General features: G+C 41.7%; 1 protein-coding gene across 1 annotated transcript in view; it reads right to left on the reverse strand.

Annotated features, from left to right (window-relative positions):
• Positions 1 to 10,724, reverse strand: part of LOC6735516 (apoptosis-stimulating of p53 protein 2) — a 32,684-nt gene extending 21,960 nt beyond the window's left edge. Inside the window, exon 1 of the mRNA XM_039291586.2 lies at positions 10,259 to 10,724. The gene's annotated coding sequence lies outside the window, so the exon portion shown is untranslated. The remainder of the gene's footprint in view (positions 1 to 10,258) is intronic.
• Positions 10,725 to 14,292: the final 3,568 nt, after the last annotated feature.

Consider the following 14,292-nt stretch of genomic DNA (forward strand, 5'->3'; position numbering starts at 1 on the left):
AGTTAGGTAATTTAAACTTGAGGCACGACTAATTTTGTCACGCGCACATCTCTAGCTAGAAATCGCAAAATCCTGTTTGAAATGCTGATGGAGTTTCAACTTTGAACGGGCGATAAGCTAATCAAATTAATTCAACTTAAAAAACTTGGCAAGCGAATTTGCAACAAATTAATGTTATTTCATGGCTTCTTAAACTTGACACTGCGGTAACTACCAACCACCCCCCTTTTTGGTAGCTCACTTCAAAGTAATTCATTTCTGATTGGAAGTTTCCTGTCAGCAATTTTACTTTTTTTCTCGCTTTTCACTTTTCACTTTTTGTGTGAGCGAAAACTTTTCTGCATGGCTTAAAGTGGGAGCGTTTATGGACGGATGTACGCTGCACGATGTACGATGTACGTTGAATTGAGCCAGTTCGAGTTGCCACACATTTTACCCCTCGAACAATAAACTTGGAAAACATACTCCATTGCCGACGGGGAGAGAACATTTTCCAGTTTGTTGATCGAATCCTCTGGGGGAATACCACCCTCCCCCGCAGATCGAAGGTTTCTGAAATCGCATATCCTGGGTATTTGTAGGCAAATTGCCCGCATTTTGTTGCCCCCTCGAGTGCGAGTATCTGCTGGGTTATTTGTAAACTTTTTCGGTTGATACTTTGCGAGGGGGGGAGGGGTAGGGGAGTGGCGCCAAAGTTAATCTCGCTTAGACAAAGTTCTCCGTTTGCGTTAAAGGCATTTGATTGATTTTCCCTCCCCCCCGCAGCTTCGATTGAGTGCAAGTGGCAAATACTTCAGTCACTTGCCAATTCGCTCGAATGCAGTTTGCATGTTTGATGACAGCTCCAAACGCTTCTGGGTTCCAATCCCCTTCTCCCCCCTTCGGAATTCGATAGCTGAAAGTTTTTTGCATACGCTCGCACACCTTTTCCAGCACCACAAACAAAACGTGTCAAATGCACAAAAATCCAAATTCTCACATCGCCAGCCGAATGAAATTGTGAGGGCGATGCATGCATCTGCTATATGGAAATCTAAACAACTGCATTCATATATATTTTTGCATATAGACCAGCATAAACGAAGCATAGCAAATTGGCTTTAAACAACAAATTTCTTAAAGAATTCAAGACCAATTTGCGAGGAAGTCGATCAAATAAATAGGCTTAAAAACTCAGCAAAGAAATGGGTATAAAATATTCATAAAAAAGATTCATACAAAGATAGAAAATAATAATTCTTGCATTGAAATATCTATCGATAATTTAATAATAAATTGTTAAGTGTTTTTAGACAACATTATTTATACATTTGAGCACATTTATGAATCAAAAGCAACTCAAATCCCAAGGCATTTTATAAACAAAATGCAACAATAATCATTATTAGCTTCGTAAATGACTTTCTTAAATAAAGTCAGTCAGCAGCGAGCGTATAATTTGGAAACGCAAACCGCTTTTAATTGGATCAATACCCCACAGCATTTAATGCAATTATCAATTTGACAGTGAATACATTTGGAGCAAAAGTAAACACACATTTGAATACAAATCCCGGGTGAATATTTACCCTAAAACAACAGGAGCGATCGCAAACGCATTCAAAACGCTGACTAAAATATCAACGGCCGAGCAATTTTAATAAATGTGTAAATTACAAATGTTTTAATTATTCGCCAATGCTGTGGGAATTGGCGGCACTAAACAATAAACAATTGCGCATCCTGATTGAAAAAGCGTGAAACCATTCAGAATTTGAAAAAGGCCATGTTGTTGTTTTCTGTTTGCGGGTCGAGAGTTTCATTTGGTTTGTTGGATTTTGTGAATTCGGGTTTCGAATTCATTTGCGACCTTTTCATTTAGTTGGTTTCTGGTCTCTGTGGTATCATATCAAGTTCCACTTCCGCTCATCGGGGGTTTTACATAAATTAGGGCCAAACTGGACAATGCAGTTTTAATGAGAATTAATCTTTCGGCCATAAGTGGGGCAAATTGAATTGGCAATGTTGGGGAAATGTGAAATTTGGAAAGTGGCAAGTGGAAAGCGTTAGATTGCATGTTCTAGTTGTTGTTCTCCTGTGGCAGTTGCACATTTGCCAGGCGCCACAGGGGCAAATGCTCCATCACACACAAACACACACACTCACAGTAAACAAGTGCACATGTGTGCGAATTTGGCAAATGTACAGCAAAAGCGCGAAAATAACACCTGCAGGCTGCAAACTAATTAAAATCATTGCGGCCATTTCGATGAGCCGCGTCCATTAAATCATTCAGTGCGGATAAAATAAACACAATGCATTTTACATTCAAGTTGATTTTACAAAATATTTCACAAAATTATACTGAAAGTAATTAGATCATATCTCAACTAAGGAAAATTAAGAAAACTAATCACCAAGTTTCTAGTTAGGATCTTCTTGATTTAAACGGAAAATAGCTATAGTGATTGAAGTAAAATCTTTTTGGATCTCGACGAATATTAATTGAATGCAGCAGCTAATTAGTGAAATTGTCAAGAATTTGCAACTTCGGCTTGGCCCGAAATAATTACTTAACCAGCTAAAACGGTATAATTGCGACATTAGAGACTTTGCCAACTAATTATCTATAGTGCAGGCCATATAATCAGTTTATGTGGCAGCAGCACGTCAGCACGTTTTGTTCGATAATGCCTATTGTCATGTATCTGTATCTGTATCTGTATCTTTATCTTCGTCTGCTACTGCATCTGTATCCATAGCTGCATTTGTATCTGGCACTGATATCCGTACTTTAAGCGGCTTTATATTGGCCACAAAGAGACTTACGCTTGGCCAAACAAGAATTGGATTATACATATTCATCCAGAGAGACTGAAATCCGGGGAATATCTCAATTATTTGCGTGTTAAGCGTGCGGCTAAGGCAACAAAGTGGCAGAACTTGACATTGGGAAAGGTAATTAGCAGGGCACCTCAATGTGGCAACCATTTGTGCTAAGCACTTCGCAGCGATGTCATTAAGACAGCACTCAAGCCTGGTCAAAAGGACCACAAATTATGGCAGTCTGTGGCGTTGTGGCCAATGAGCATGAGGAGAGGTAGCAGCTCGAATGGGGATCATAAATCAATAGCCATTGACAGCTTTGTCAATGAATCGGCGGATGATTGAATGAGCATACGCCACGTCCATCACGGCGTATACGCAACGCTTCGCTTGCCGCGAAGGTCATCAGCAGTAAGTGGCTGACGACCGGAAAGAACTCGGTTCACAGCGCTTTTCTGTTTCAACGCGCCTCGCATTCAAAAGCATTTTCCTTTTAGAAAATCATTTTCGCTGCCGAAATTCCAGAACCAACACCTCCCCCACATTTTGTGGCAATTTGTTCAATTACTCGAGCTCAGACATCGATTTGGTTTATTAAAAAGAAGCCCAGAGCCCAGACGAAAACTACAGACTTTCGGTGCTAGGCATTTTCGCTTGGCCAGCAAATTCAGCGGAAAACATTTTCAATTTAATTAAACAAAAACAAAGCAGAAAAATGTGTTGTCGAGCAAAGTTTTTATGTACTTTTGAGGGAGGGATTTGGGGCATTGAAAAGGGATGATGGCATGATGATGACAGCCGAAAAGAGTCTTCAAATAATTATGCAGAAATGAAATTTGTTTGACCCACAACTTTTGTGAAATAAAGAACAGAAAATAGTTGAATACAATATAGCAACTTTTTACGAAACAACAATAGTAGTCAGCATGCAAACATTTTTGTGTTATTTAATTGCCCAGCTAATTTGCTTTGGTTGGGGCATACAAATAAAATTCAAATTTAATTTCTGGAAAGTTTCGTGAAGCGATGAAAACTATTACAATGGCAATTAATTTGCAATATAATGGCATAATGGTGGCTTAATTGTTTAGGTTCATTATTAATGAGAATAATACACGTTTTAACATAATAATGCAACTTTTTTGCTGATAACTTTTGAACGTACATTTCACAGACTCCACCCAAATCATTAGGCAGTAAATTGCTCTCGAATAACGAGACTTCCACTTCTAATCCGATAGTAAATTATCCCGAAATGTGCCTGTGTAGATGGCACACTAGAAATAGACAACCATGCCGCACATTTGTCCCTCGCACCTACCTACATACACTACCGTCGACATTAGCTGACAATAAAATATGTAAATGGCTGCCGAATAAATCGCAGCCAACTTCTGACATGCCAAAAAAGTGGAAAAGGGGCATTTGCCGGGGAGTGGCGCAAGTGGCAAGTGGCAAGTGGAGATCGGGGCGGCAGACAAGAGTCAAACAAGCAGAAACCGAGCGACATTTTCGTAATGCGAAAAGGTAACAGACGAAATCCATCAGTCCATAACGAAAGCCCCGTTGTGTCGCGTGTGTGTGCGTGTGTGTGTGTGTAGAGTCCCGCCCACCACAAGCTGCCGCCCCAAATGATGAGTTGCGATTACACACATAAATACGCAATTCGCTTAAGTACGATGGCATTGGGAGGTGAGGGTAGGTGGCCTGGGGATTGGGTGTGCATCTAGTGGGGATCAGGAGGTGGAGCGGCAGAGTTGCGGTCCCATTCCGCCATGTGCGTCATGGCCCGGCTTCTGTTACCACTTACCCACATGGAAACTCTCACAGTTGCGGTTAAATCGAAAGTCATACTATAACTATAATATTACAAGCCATAAACCCGCAACGAAATTGGTAACATTTACTACTACATATTCTACTCTAGAAATGATTTTCCAGCCTTTAAAAGTTTATTAAATTATCGTTGAATATGTATAAATACGAGTTGAAGTAAGTAATATTTCATTCCAAAATGGTGCATGTAATTGGAAAAATCATATCTGGGAAATCGATTTTCCATGTTCATAAGCTCCTCGGGTCTTGCATCACTATTCTTTCGCCGGCAGCTGTATTTATTAGCAATTCAATGTGGAAAAGCACCGACACACACACACACACACTGACAGAGACAGACAAACAAGCCCCACACACACACTCACACAACAATGGCAACAATAATGCGAATTGATGAAGCGTGAAGGATTTCGGAGGCAATTTTCAGGAGAGGATTGCGCCTGCATATCATCACTCTGCACACGCACAGATTAGGCTGGGTCGAGATGACTGAAGCTGCGGTCCGAAAAGTATGGATTGCAGACGACGTATCTATCAGATGTGAACATCAGTGAACGCAGCCTGCCGGGGGATTAAGTATCCGCCCCGTTGCCGCTGCCTTTGTTTGCCGGCTTTTCCATCCTGCAGGGGCTATTTTCATTTTAATTTTAAATTACAATTACGTTGTAATGATATTTAAACGGGCATTGAAGTAAATCACGCCCCAATGGGCAAGCAAATTAATAATGCGATAATAAACGAAGCGAAGTGAACAATCTATCAGCGGGAAGCGGCGAATTTTATTGCCGCATTACGTGCCAATTAATTTGCGGAATGTTTTCCTTTGCGAAAGGTATTTGAATGGAATTAATCGCGAACTGTGTGCCATAGATTTAAATGCGTCAAAACCACCACTAAATTGCATTTGAATGCAAACTAGTATTTATTTATTTTATTATCCAGCCAGCAAACGAATGAAACAAATGAAAAGGTCAAACCAAAATACCTAAAATAATAAAAAAGCGTAAAACGAACCGCATCGCACAAAACTCAATTGCGGCAAAATAACTAAAATTGCTTTGTCAGGTTAAAAGAGAATTTCCCATCAGGAGCCTCCCCGCCTCCAAACACAAAAGGGGGCGTGCCAGTAAGCTTGTGTGTGTGTGTATCGCTGGATAATTCAGACACAAAAAACTTTGATTCTATATGCAAACAATAAGGGAAGCCGGCAAAGGGAAAGATTTGCATGTGGAGCGAAGCTGGCTGACTGCGATGTGTGTCAAATAAACATATTTACCCCCCCAGCATCTCCATCCCCTCCCCCTGAAGAGGGGATGTGGATATTTCCACCTCCTCCGAAGGCAGTTGGCAGGCATAAAATATCTGCAAAGCGCATTTAAGCCGCGCCACACAATAAAAATAAATAAAGAAAGGCGGCGGAACAAAAAAAGCGCACCGAGAACCAGCGATTTTCACGGAATAAGGTCCACCCCACTGGCGGGGTGGACCGTAAGCTGTGGGCGGGCGGGCCAGGTAGCACATGCAAGCCAAAAACATAATAATAATAAATATTCAGTTCAGTTCAGTGTGTTCAGTTTCCGTTTTATTCAACCTCAAAGATAGGGCAAGTGAGGGTATGAGCTGGAGTTGCCACACATTTCAAATATTTTTGCTCAATAAAGTGCAAAATGTTCAAATATTTAACATATCGAAAATTGATATTTTCATCAATCTATTATGGAAAAAATGTAAATAGATAAAAATTTATTTACGCTTGAAGTAAGAAATATAAAATTAAAAAGAAAATAATAATGCTGGGATTTTTGTAGGAATCCTCTCGCTTCATTTCGTAAATTTTTTGCACCGAATTCGCATGAATGAAAATGCGATATGAATGAATAAAAAACCAAACTACGGCGAATGAAAAAAGTGATTCGCCCACATGTGTACATGAAAATGCAGCATGAACGCATATGTATGTGTGTGTGTGTATGTGTGGCATATAGGGGAGGGGGCCAAAAGTGAAAGAGAAAGTAAGGATGCAGGGAGAAAGGGAAGCGGAAACCGCCCGCAAGTAAGTAAACCAAATCCGAATGAACAGGGATTTGCATTCATAAAATATATCGCATGTGAGCAGAGCGGAGACATCCTTGCTTATCCTCCCGTTTTGGTGTCTTCGCTCCGTCTCTTTCTTGCGCCCTATACCCGTCCCTTTCGGCAGCAGACCCTGCAGGTATTGCTAGTCACAAATGGAGGTCATGACTGTGTTTGTGTGTGTGTATGTGTGTGCGACTTTGTGTGTGTTTTTGCGCAAATTATGCAAATCGCAAGCATGAAAAACAAATATTAAACTTTCCACGAGAAAAAAAAAGAATCAAAAATTAAATAAAATTTTACAAAAGACATAAAAACCAAACGGTTGCCCCAACACGCACACAGTGACACACATAAGTGGGTTGCCTGCATGACAAAAGTGGCAATCGGGGTGGTGGGGGTTTCCCCTACCAAAGGAAGGGCCACGAAAGGCATCCCAGCCATATAGTCAAGCTACCCTAAGGTGGTTTCTGCTGGCAATGGAATCAAATTGACTGGAAATGGCCTTTAAAAACTTAAGATAATGTCACAGGTCTGGAACTTTCTAACTTTTTTTGATGGCAAAATAAATTAAAAGGTTCCGAAAAGCTTAGGGTTCTATAGAAATGGCAAAAGCATATATTTTACTTTTCAATTTGTCTGTCAGATTGGATTATCATTACAGGGAGTCCTTTTTTGTGCGACCTTATCGTTCATAATTTGGATAGCAGCGGCAAGTTGGACTGTAGATTTGAAAGGGACCCGCGTAATGATTGTACTTACAGATGTATGCATGACCTAGCTCGCCATCTGTGAATCCTGTTACCCTCGGCCCCCTGCCCCTTTTGGCCCGCTTGACGAAAGTTGGTAGCTCAACCGAACAAAAAACTAAGGCAAACAAACAAACGCAAATTTTGTTCTCTCTCATTTTTGTTTGTTTTTTTTTATTTTTGAAAAAGCGCGCGTGGACAATGGCAAACATAGGTGGAGTGTTATGTGGTAAAAAGGGGGGCTTTGGGGAAGGGGTGATAGGGGTGCGGCTTTGGGCGCGGCTGTCTGCACGTGTGCGTTTGAGCTGCGGAGCAACTAGTTGTGGGCCAGGCCCATTTCATTTCAGGCCGGCCAAAAGCGTCGCAAAAATATCTGTAAACACGCAGCTGGCTTTGAGCAGAGCACCCCCACGAAAAACCTGAAAGCCCCCCACTCGAGAGCCAGAAGCGTTAAATAAAATCTCGCACGCTTCGTTTGGACGTGAAAAAAACACGTTTGTATTCCCCTGCCAACACTACCACCCACCACTCTCCCTCTCTCTCTCGTTGCTGCCTCGGTGAAATGCAAAACAAATTAGAAAATAGGTTTGTCAACATCAGGCAGCCGGTTTCAAAACTCAACATGTGGGCGTAGCTGCCACGCCTGGCTAAAAATTGGATTTCACTCGTAGTTGCCAGGAACCAAGTGCTTCATATGCAGCAGTGTTTGTAAGTGGCCAGCGTAAAAATGGTTGAGAGAATTGCTTTGCATTTTTTGGTTTCAAAACCCATGTTACTCAACTTAAAAGGTCACAGCGAAAAGTGTAGAACATTTGAGCCAAAAATGGTGAAGTCTTTAAATCCATTGACTAAAACGTTGACCTCAAAATTAGTCACTCAAAAAGTATCAGACTAAATAATCAGTTTATCTACCCAAAAAAAAAAATATTGTAAATGGCTTGTCAATCAAGCCGAGTTCATTAAACGGTTGGCAACGTTTTCGACGTCACAAGCGTTACTACACGCACTCGGCCAAAACGGAGCGTGATAAATGTTTGAAACAAAAGTGTTACTGACCTCACATTACACGTAAAAAACGTGCAGGTTCACCAAAACTCAAACTCTTTAGTTTTCGGGGGTGCTAAGCGCGAGAGAGAAAGCCATATGTCGCAGGAGAAGAGCGAGAGAAAGGAACAGCGAGTCGCTGGGGCGAAAGAGACGGGCAGCCAAGGGAAAGGAGACAGAGATAGCAGAAGTTTGGGGCCTCGAAGTTCGACGATTGCCCCAGCCTCGCTTCACTTTTCACACTTTTCGTTTTCGTTGCGTTGGAATTTCTAAAAAACCCAAACTACCAGATAGAACGTGCGACAGAGAGCGCAGCACCCGGAGCGAGAGCGAGACGGGAATAGAGGCTGGCATTCCTGGTTTCCAAGGCAACAAAAAGCAACCCAACAGCGATCGCTGGAATGCAGCAGCTACAACAACCACAAAAACAGGGCTTGAAACTAAAAAAAACTGGCTTTGTTGCCTTTTTACAACGTTTTGTTGTTGCTGCACAGAGAAAAATGTGAGAAGTACAAATGTAATCATTAAATTATGTTGGCAAAACATAAAATGCTAACAGATAAGTTAGATATAAAAGAAGTTCTTCATAAAGAATCAAGCCTGTAATTGTTACAAGCTAAAATGCCACGAAGTTAAGATTAGTCCAATGAAGTTCTTCAAATACCACTATGGAGTTCTTATATCACCATCTTTGTTTAATTCTTTTGCAACAGATACATAGAATAGCTTCTTACTCAGAAGTATATGATACTTAGTTCTTCATCTAGAAGAAAGCTAAATACAGTTAGTAGATAGAAAGATAGATCTTATGAATGCGAAAGACTTTGCTTTTTCGCTGCGTGTTTTTAGTCGTGGGGAACACGTTTAAAAGCGATCGAAAGAGGCGAGGTGAAGGGGAACCCTGTTGACTTGGCTTTTCAATTGGAAATGGACTTGGGGCCCGAGAATGTGAGAATGGGCCTGGCTTCGAATCGCTGTGCACATTTGTGTGGGTTTTTTGGGGGATGCTTTTGTGGACGGACTGGCGGATTGTGCGGATTGGCTTGCCTGGTCTGAAAAATGCTAAACTAAACCGGAATGTGGCTCATTCAGTGAAAAGAGCATAATAATAGCCGCAACATGATCATGATCGTGATGACGATGGCGATGACGACGACGACGACGCTGGCGATCGAAAGCCAAGCGCTGCTGGCTTGGAATATCGTCGTAACTTGAGGCCGGCAATCTAAGCGCTCGACTTGCTTGTTTTTCTGGTTTGCCAATTGCGCCAGATTTGCGTTTTTTTTTTTTTGTTATTTGTGTTGTTCGTTCGGTTCTCGGTTTTATTTTTGTAGTTTCAAAAGAGGAAAAAATGTCGCCAATGGATCAGAGGAAAACAGAGCGTGTACAGTTGCAGCATCATTGGATCGAACGAAATTGGAGGCCAACTCCTCCCCCTTTCGGGAAAATTCCCACCAGCCAATGTTGTTGGCTGGAAAAAAGAATCACGTTTATACCGTTTTGTACTGATTTTTCAGTTCCCTCTTCTTCATTGTCATTATCTGGTCTTTCTCTTTCCACCTCGCCGTTTTCAAGTGCAATTTTGAAATGCCACACACACACACACTTGTGCGCCCGTCCATACATACACACGTACACACACACAGTTACCATGCTCATTAAACATTTTTGCTGTTGAATAATTTTTTTTTTTTTCCACGAAGAGAGGGGGGTTGAAGTCAAAAGAAAAGAAAACTTCAAGTTCACCTCACCTTGTCTGCACCTTGCGCTGCTTTTGCTGCTGTTGTTGCTGCTTCTTCTGTTGTTGTTGCCGCTGCTTTGTTGTTGCTTATTTCGCTGCTGTTTAATTGCACCTTAAAGTGAATTAATCACCATTTACACTGCCGCTTCTGCAGCTGCTGCTTCTTCTTGCTCTTTCTTCACCCTGCGCCTTTTATATCAGGCAACTTTTTTGCATACTTTTTAACTGGCTTTCTTTCATTCAATTCACATAGCTGCTTCTTCCCTGACTTTGTAATTAATTGAATATACACACTCACACTCACTTACATGCTCGTAAAGAGCCGACACTCACAATAACACACACACGCGCAGAATGAGCGAGCGAGCGAGACGGAGCACGCGGCTTTTCCTTTTTGGGGGAAAACACGTCTATCGACAGGTAAGCGCGTTGAGCAACTGATCGCCTCGCGTTTGGGCCACGCTCAGCGCAATAAACTACCAGTCTACCACCACGCCAGCTAGCCGTCTCTTTCTGGCCGCTCCATCCGACGTCCCGCTCGCACCTGCGCACTTGTTGCGGCGTTGGCGATCGGAACGAAATACGTTACGAAGCACCGTTTGAATTTTACCTGTGACGCGCAGAAAAAGAGGGAGAGAGCGCCCACCTGGCGAGCAAGAAACTCTACAAAGCGGGAGAGAATCGAAGAGAGCGGTTTACCTGTGTTCACCTGCACATGAAAAAAATTTTTCTCATATCTCTAAAGTAATCAATAATAATAAATCTTAAGACAATGAAATCACAATAATCTGAAATCAATTTAAGATAAATGACTATACCAAAAACGCATATACTATAAGTATAAAACAATTAAGATAACTGCGCTTATCGATCAATAACAGTTTTTTTCAGTGTGTCGTTATCGCCGTAGCCGTCTCGACGCTGTTTGAGTGAGTTTACCTGATTTTCCAAGTATTTGCGTTGTCATGGTGCAAATATTACGGAAAAAACAATTGGTCTAGCCATGATATTTTGTATAGGTGCCTTAATTTTATAACATGAGAGGATTTTCGACAAGTGTGGGAGGATCTGTCTGGCAAATTATCCTGCCGTATTCTTATATCAGAAGGCGCCAAAATTTGTATTTAAATTTGTTGGTGCGCGTCCTCGCATTAGTCCCAGCAATGCTTGTGTCTTCGCTATGATGGGCTTTCCCCTTTTTTAGACCTCTGCTAATAACAGAATGAGGCTGCACTGTTATGAAAAAAACAAATTCAATTTTAACAACTAGAGGGCGCTATTCTACATCTACGTGTAAATTAACAATACAAGCTGTCAAAATTTAAATCTATTAGATTAAACATCTATAAGAGAATTAAAGGATTTATTAATGGTAATCAATATTCGTATTAGAAATATTCAAAATCATTCTCTTAGCATAAAAAATACCCTGTCTAATAACTATATCGACATGTGCGTACCAAAGAGTACATAACAATAAACCAGAGTTCAGCACTGAATTTTAGAGTAACTATAACTATAAACTTCTTTCGCCAGCTAATTGGCAGCCAAAGCCATCACTCTTTCCTTCCCTTTCCACGCTTTTCTTGCCCGCCGAAAAGTTGCATAAATCTGTGAAATTACCCAAACACTCGAAAGCTTTACACAGAAGGTTGAGTAATGCCCGAGATTCACACGAAAATGGTAAATGAGGGCGGGAAATGCCAAGGGGAAAGTTAACCGCAGAGCGTAAATTTTCGGCGGCGGAGAATACGTCATAAAAACGATTTAACAACCGAATAAGCAACCGCAAAAGCGGAATGACAATGACTACGTTTTGCCCAACTCCTTGAATTTTTCCAACGCCACTTGGATTCTGCTCCCACTTTTCCCGCTTTTCCGGAAATGAAGCCGACGAGGCGCTTAAAACAAAGGAAGCGCAAAGGAAAACCCATCTGATACCTGTTTCGTTATATGTACAAAATCATTCATAAGGTTTCTGGGCAGCAAACCTCAAAGAGAGTATCTATCGGCTTGCAAATAATTCTCCAGAGATAAATCTTTCATTTTGCCTTTGACGGCTGCCGTCGAGCCAACTGCTTTTTTATGGCCTATCAACGAGCGTCTAATGCCGGCAATTAAAATAAACGACAGACAAGCGAAAGCTGCCTACGGCCCAACTCATCTGGAGTGCCTCCTGCAAAGGATTTTCAGATGGATCGGAGGGTAAACGCCTTCCAGCTGCTAGAAAATGTGCGTTTAATGAAATTTTTATTCAATCAGCGCAGCAACTTTTATGGCAAGACGACACACATACACACGCACAAAACGGCGGAGGAACAGGAGGAACCTGTTGAGTTTATGATAAAGTGGCTGCCCTTCCTTTTACCCCGATCCCGATCCCTATCCCAATCCTGCAGAGCTGCCGAGCGAAGTGCTCCACTTTTACAGCCTCCATTTATCTTACACTTTGCGCCACGCAACGCGTCGAGTGGAAGATGGAAGGGATTTCGCCGAGCGCGATAATGTTTGCTTAGTGCGGGATATGGAAATGGGAAATGGATAGATGGAAGGTCCTAGTCGCAGGGTCTGACAGCTATTAGCTTAGCCCTTTTGACCAAATATATCGGGCTTGAAATACGAATACTATAAAATTGAATACATTTATGCATACTCTATAAATCAAACTAAATTTCTTTCCTTGAAATGAATTCAAAGGCCGCCAAAGATTTCCCTCCATTTGCAATGGAAATGGCTAAAGCAGAGACAAACTCATGAATATCATTAGCAACAGCTTCATTTTGTGGCACCAGTTCACATGATTTTTACCTTCCTCCAGCTGAGCTCCTTATTATACACTTACCCACAGCCCTCGAGCTGCAATTAAGCGTTTGCGGCGTGGCAAGTTTTGGGCAAATTGTTGCCAAAAAACAAGCTCAAAGCGACCGACAAAGCCACAGCAGACAGCTGGCAAAGGTTCCCTTTCCCTTCGGTTTCTTACCCCCCTCCCCCTCACACCTTTTTTGGCCGACAGGTGTGCGCATTTCATTTGCATAGATTAGCTAGATTAAAGCGAAAGACGAGCGATACAGATCCTGAGTGCTGTATTTGGTGGCAAGTCGCCACTTGGCGGCGGCACCCAAAGTTGGTATGCGCGGTCTCAATCCACCGTTTGTGGGTTAATTAAAAAGTTTTTCGAAATAAATTAACATAAATTCTCGTTAGCCGGCAAATCCGCGAAAATGAATTTTCTTCTAATTGACCAACACCTGAGGCTGTGCCGGCTTTTACCCTCGCATCGGCAGCAGCAACAATTGGCCTTTAAGCGCGAGCTTTAAACCCCCTTTTTTTTCTTCCCTGTGAGCCAGCCAACTTTGCTTGGCCCGCTTTTTTATCTGCCAAATATTGATCGCATTAGTGAAAAGGCGGTGGGTCGATGGACTGGTTGTGTTGGGTGGGTGTGGCCCCGTCGCTTCGAGTTGAGCTTTTGCCCATGTGGGTCAAGTAAATCAATTGACAGCTCTTTCCGAACTTGAGCGAGGACAAAGGCAATCCATTGGTGTATTGGTGTGCGTTTCGCAGTATGGGTGTGTGCCACCTGGTTGCCTCTATAAATAAATCATGGCTTATGATAATGTGCCGCACAAGCACACACCCCGTGTTGATAAGATATAGGCCATCGTATTCAACCACGTGGCAGGAGCCGCAACAACAATATAAACAGCCATACAGTAGTCACTACAAAAGTTCGTATTTTGTTTATAAATATATGAATGGTTATAATTTTCATGACATTTGTAAGTTTTACAAGTAATTTTCCAACATAAGTACAAATTTTAGAAAGTAACTGAATTACTTAGTTAAAGTTTGAGTACTCATACTACTCATATTTCCATATTCACAGGTAATAATTAGGGTAATGATACTTTCTACTGTATTCATAGCATGAACCTTTGCCACAATAAACAAAAACAAACAACATTTGACTTCAGTTCCATTTGGTTGAGTTTTCCTTAAGCTTTAAGGACTTTTCCCTTTCCTGCCCGCCTTTTTCACTGTGTTTGT

The sequence above is a fragment of the Drosophila simulans genome, chromosome 2R (genome assembly GCF_016746395.2).
Source record: "Drosophila simulans strain w501 chromosome 2R, Prin_Dsim_3.1, whole genome shotgun sequence".
Classification (NCBI taxonomy): Eukaryota; Metazoa; Arthropoda; class Insecta; order Diptera; family Drosophilidae; genus Drosophila; species Drosophila simulans.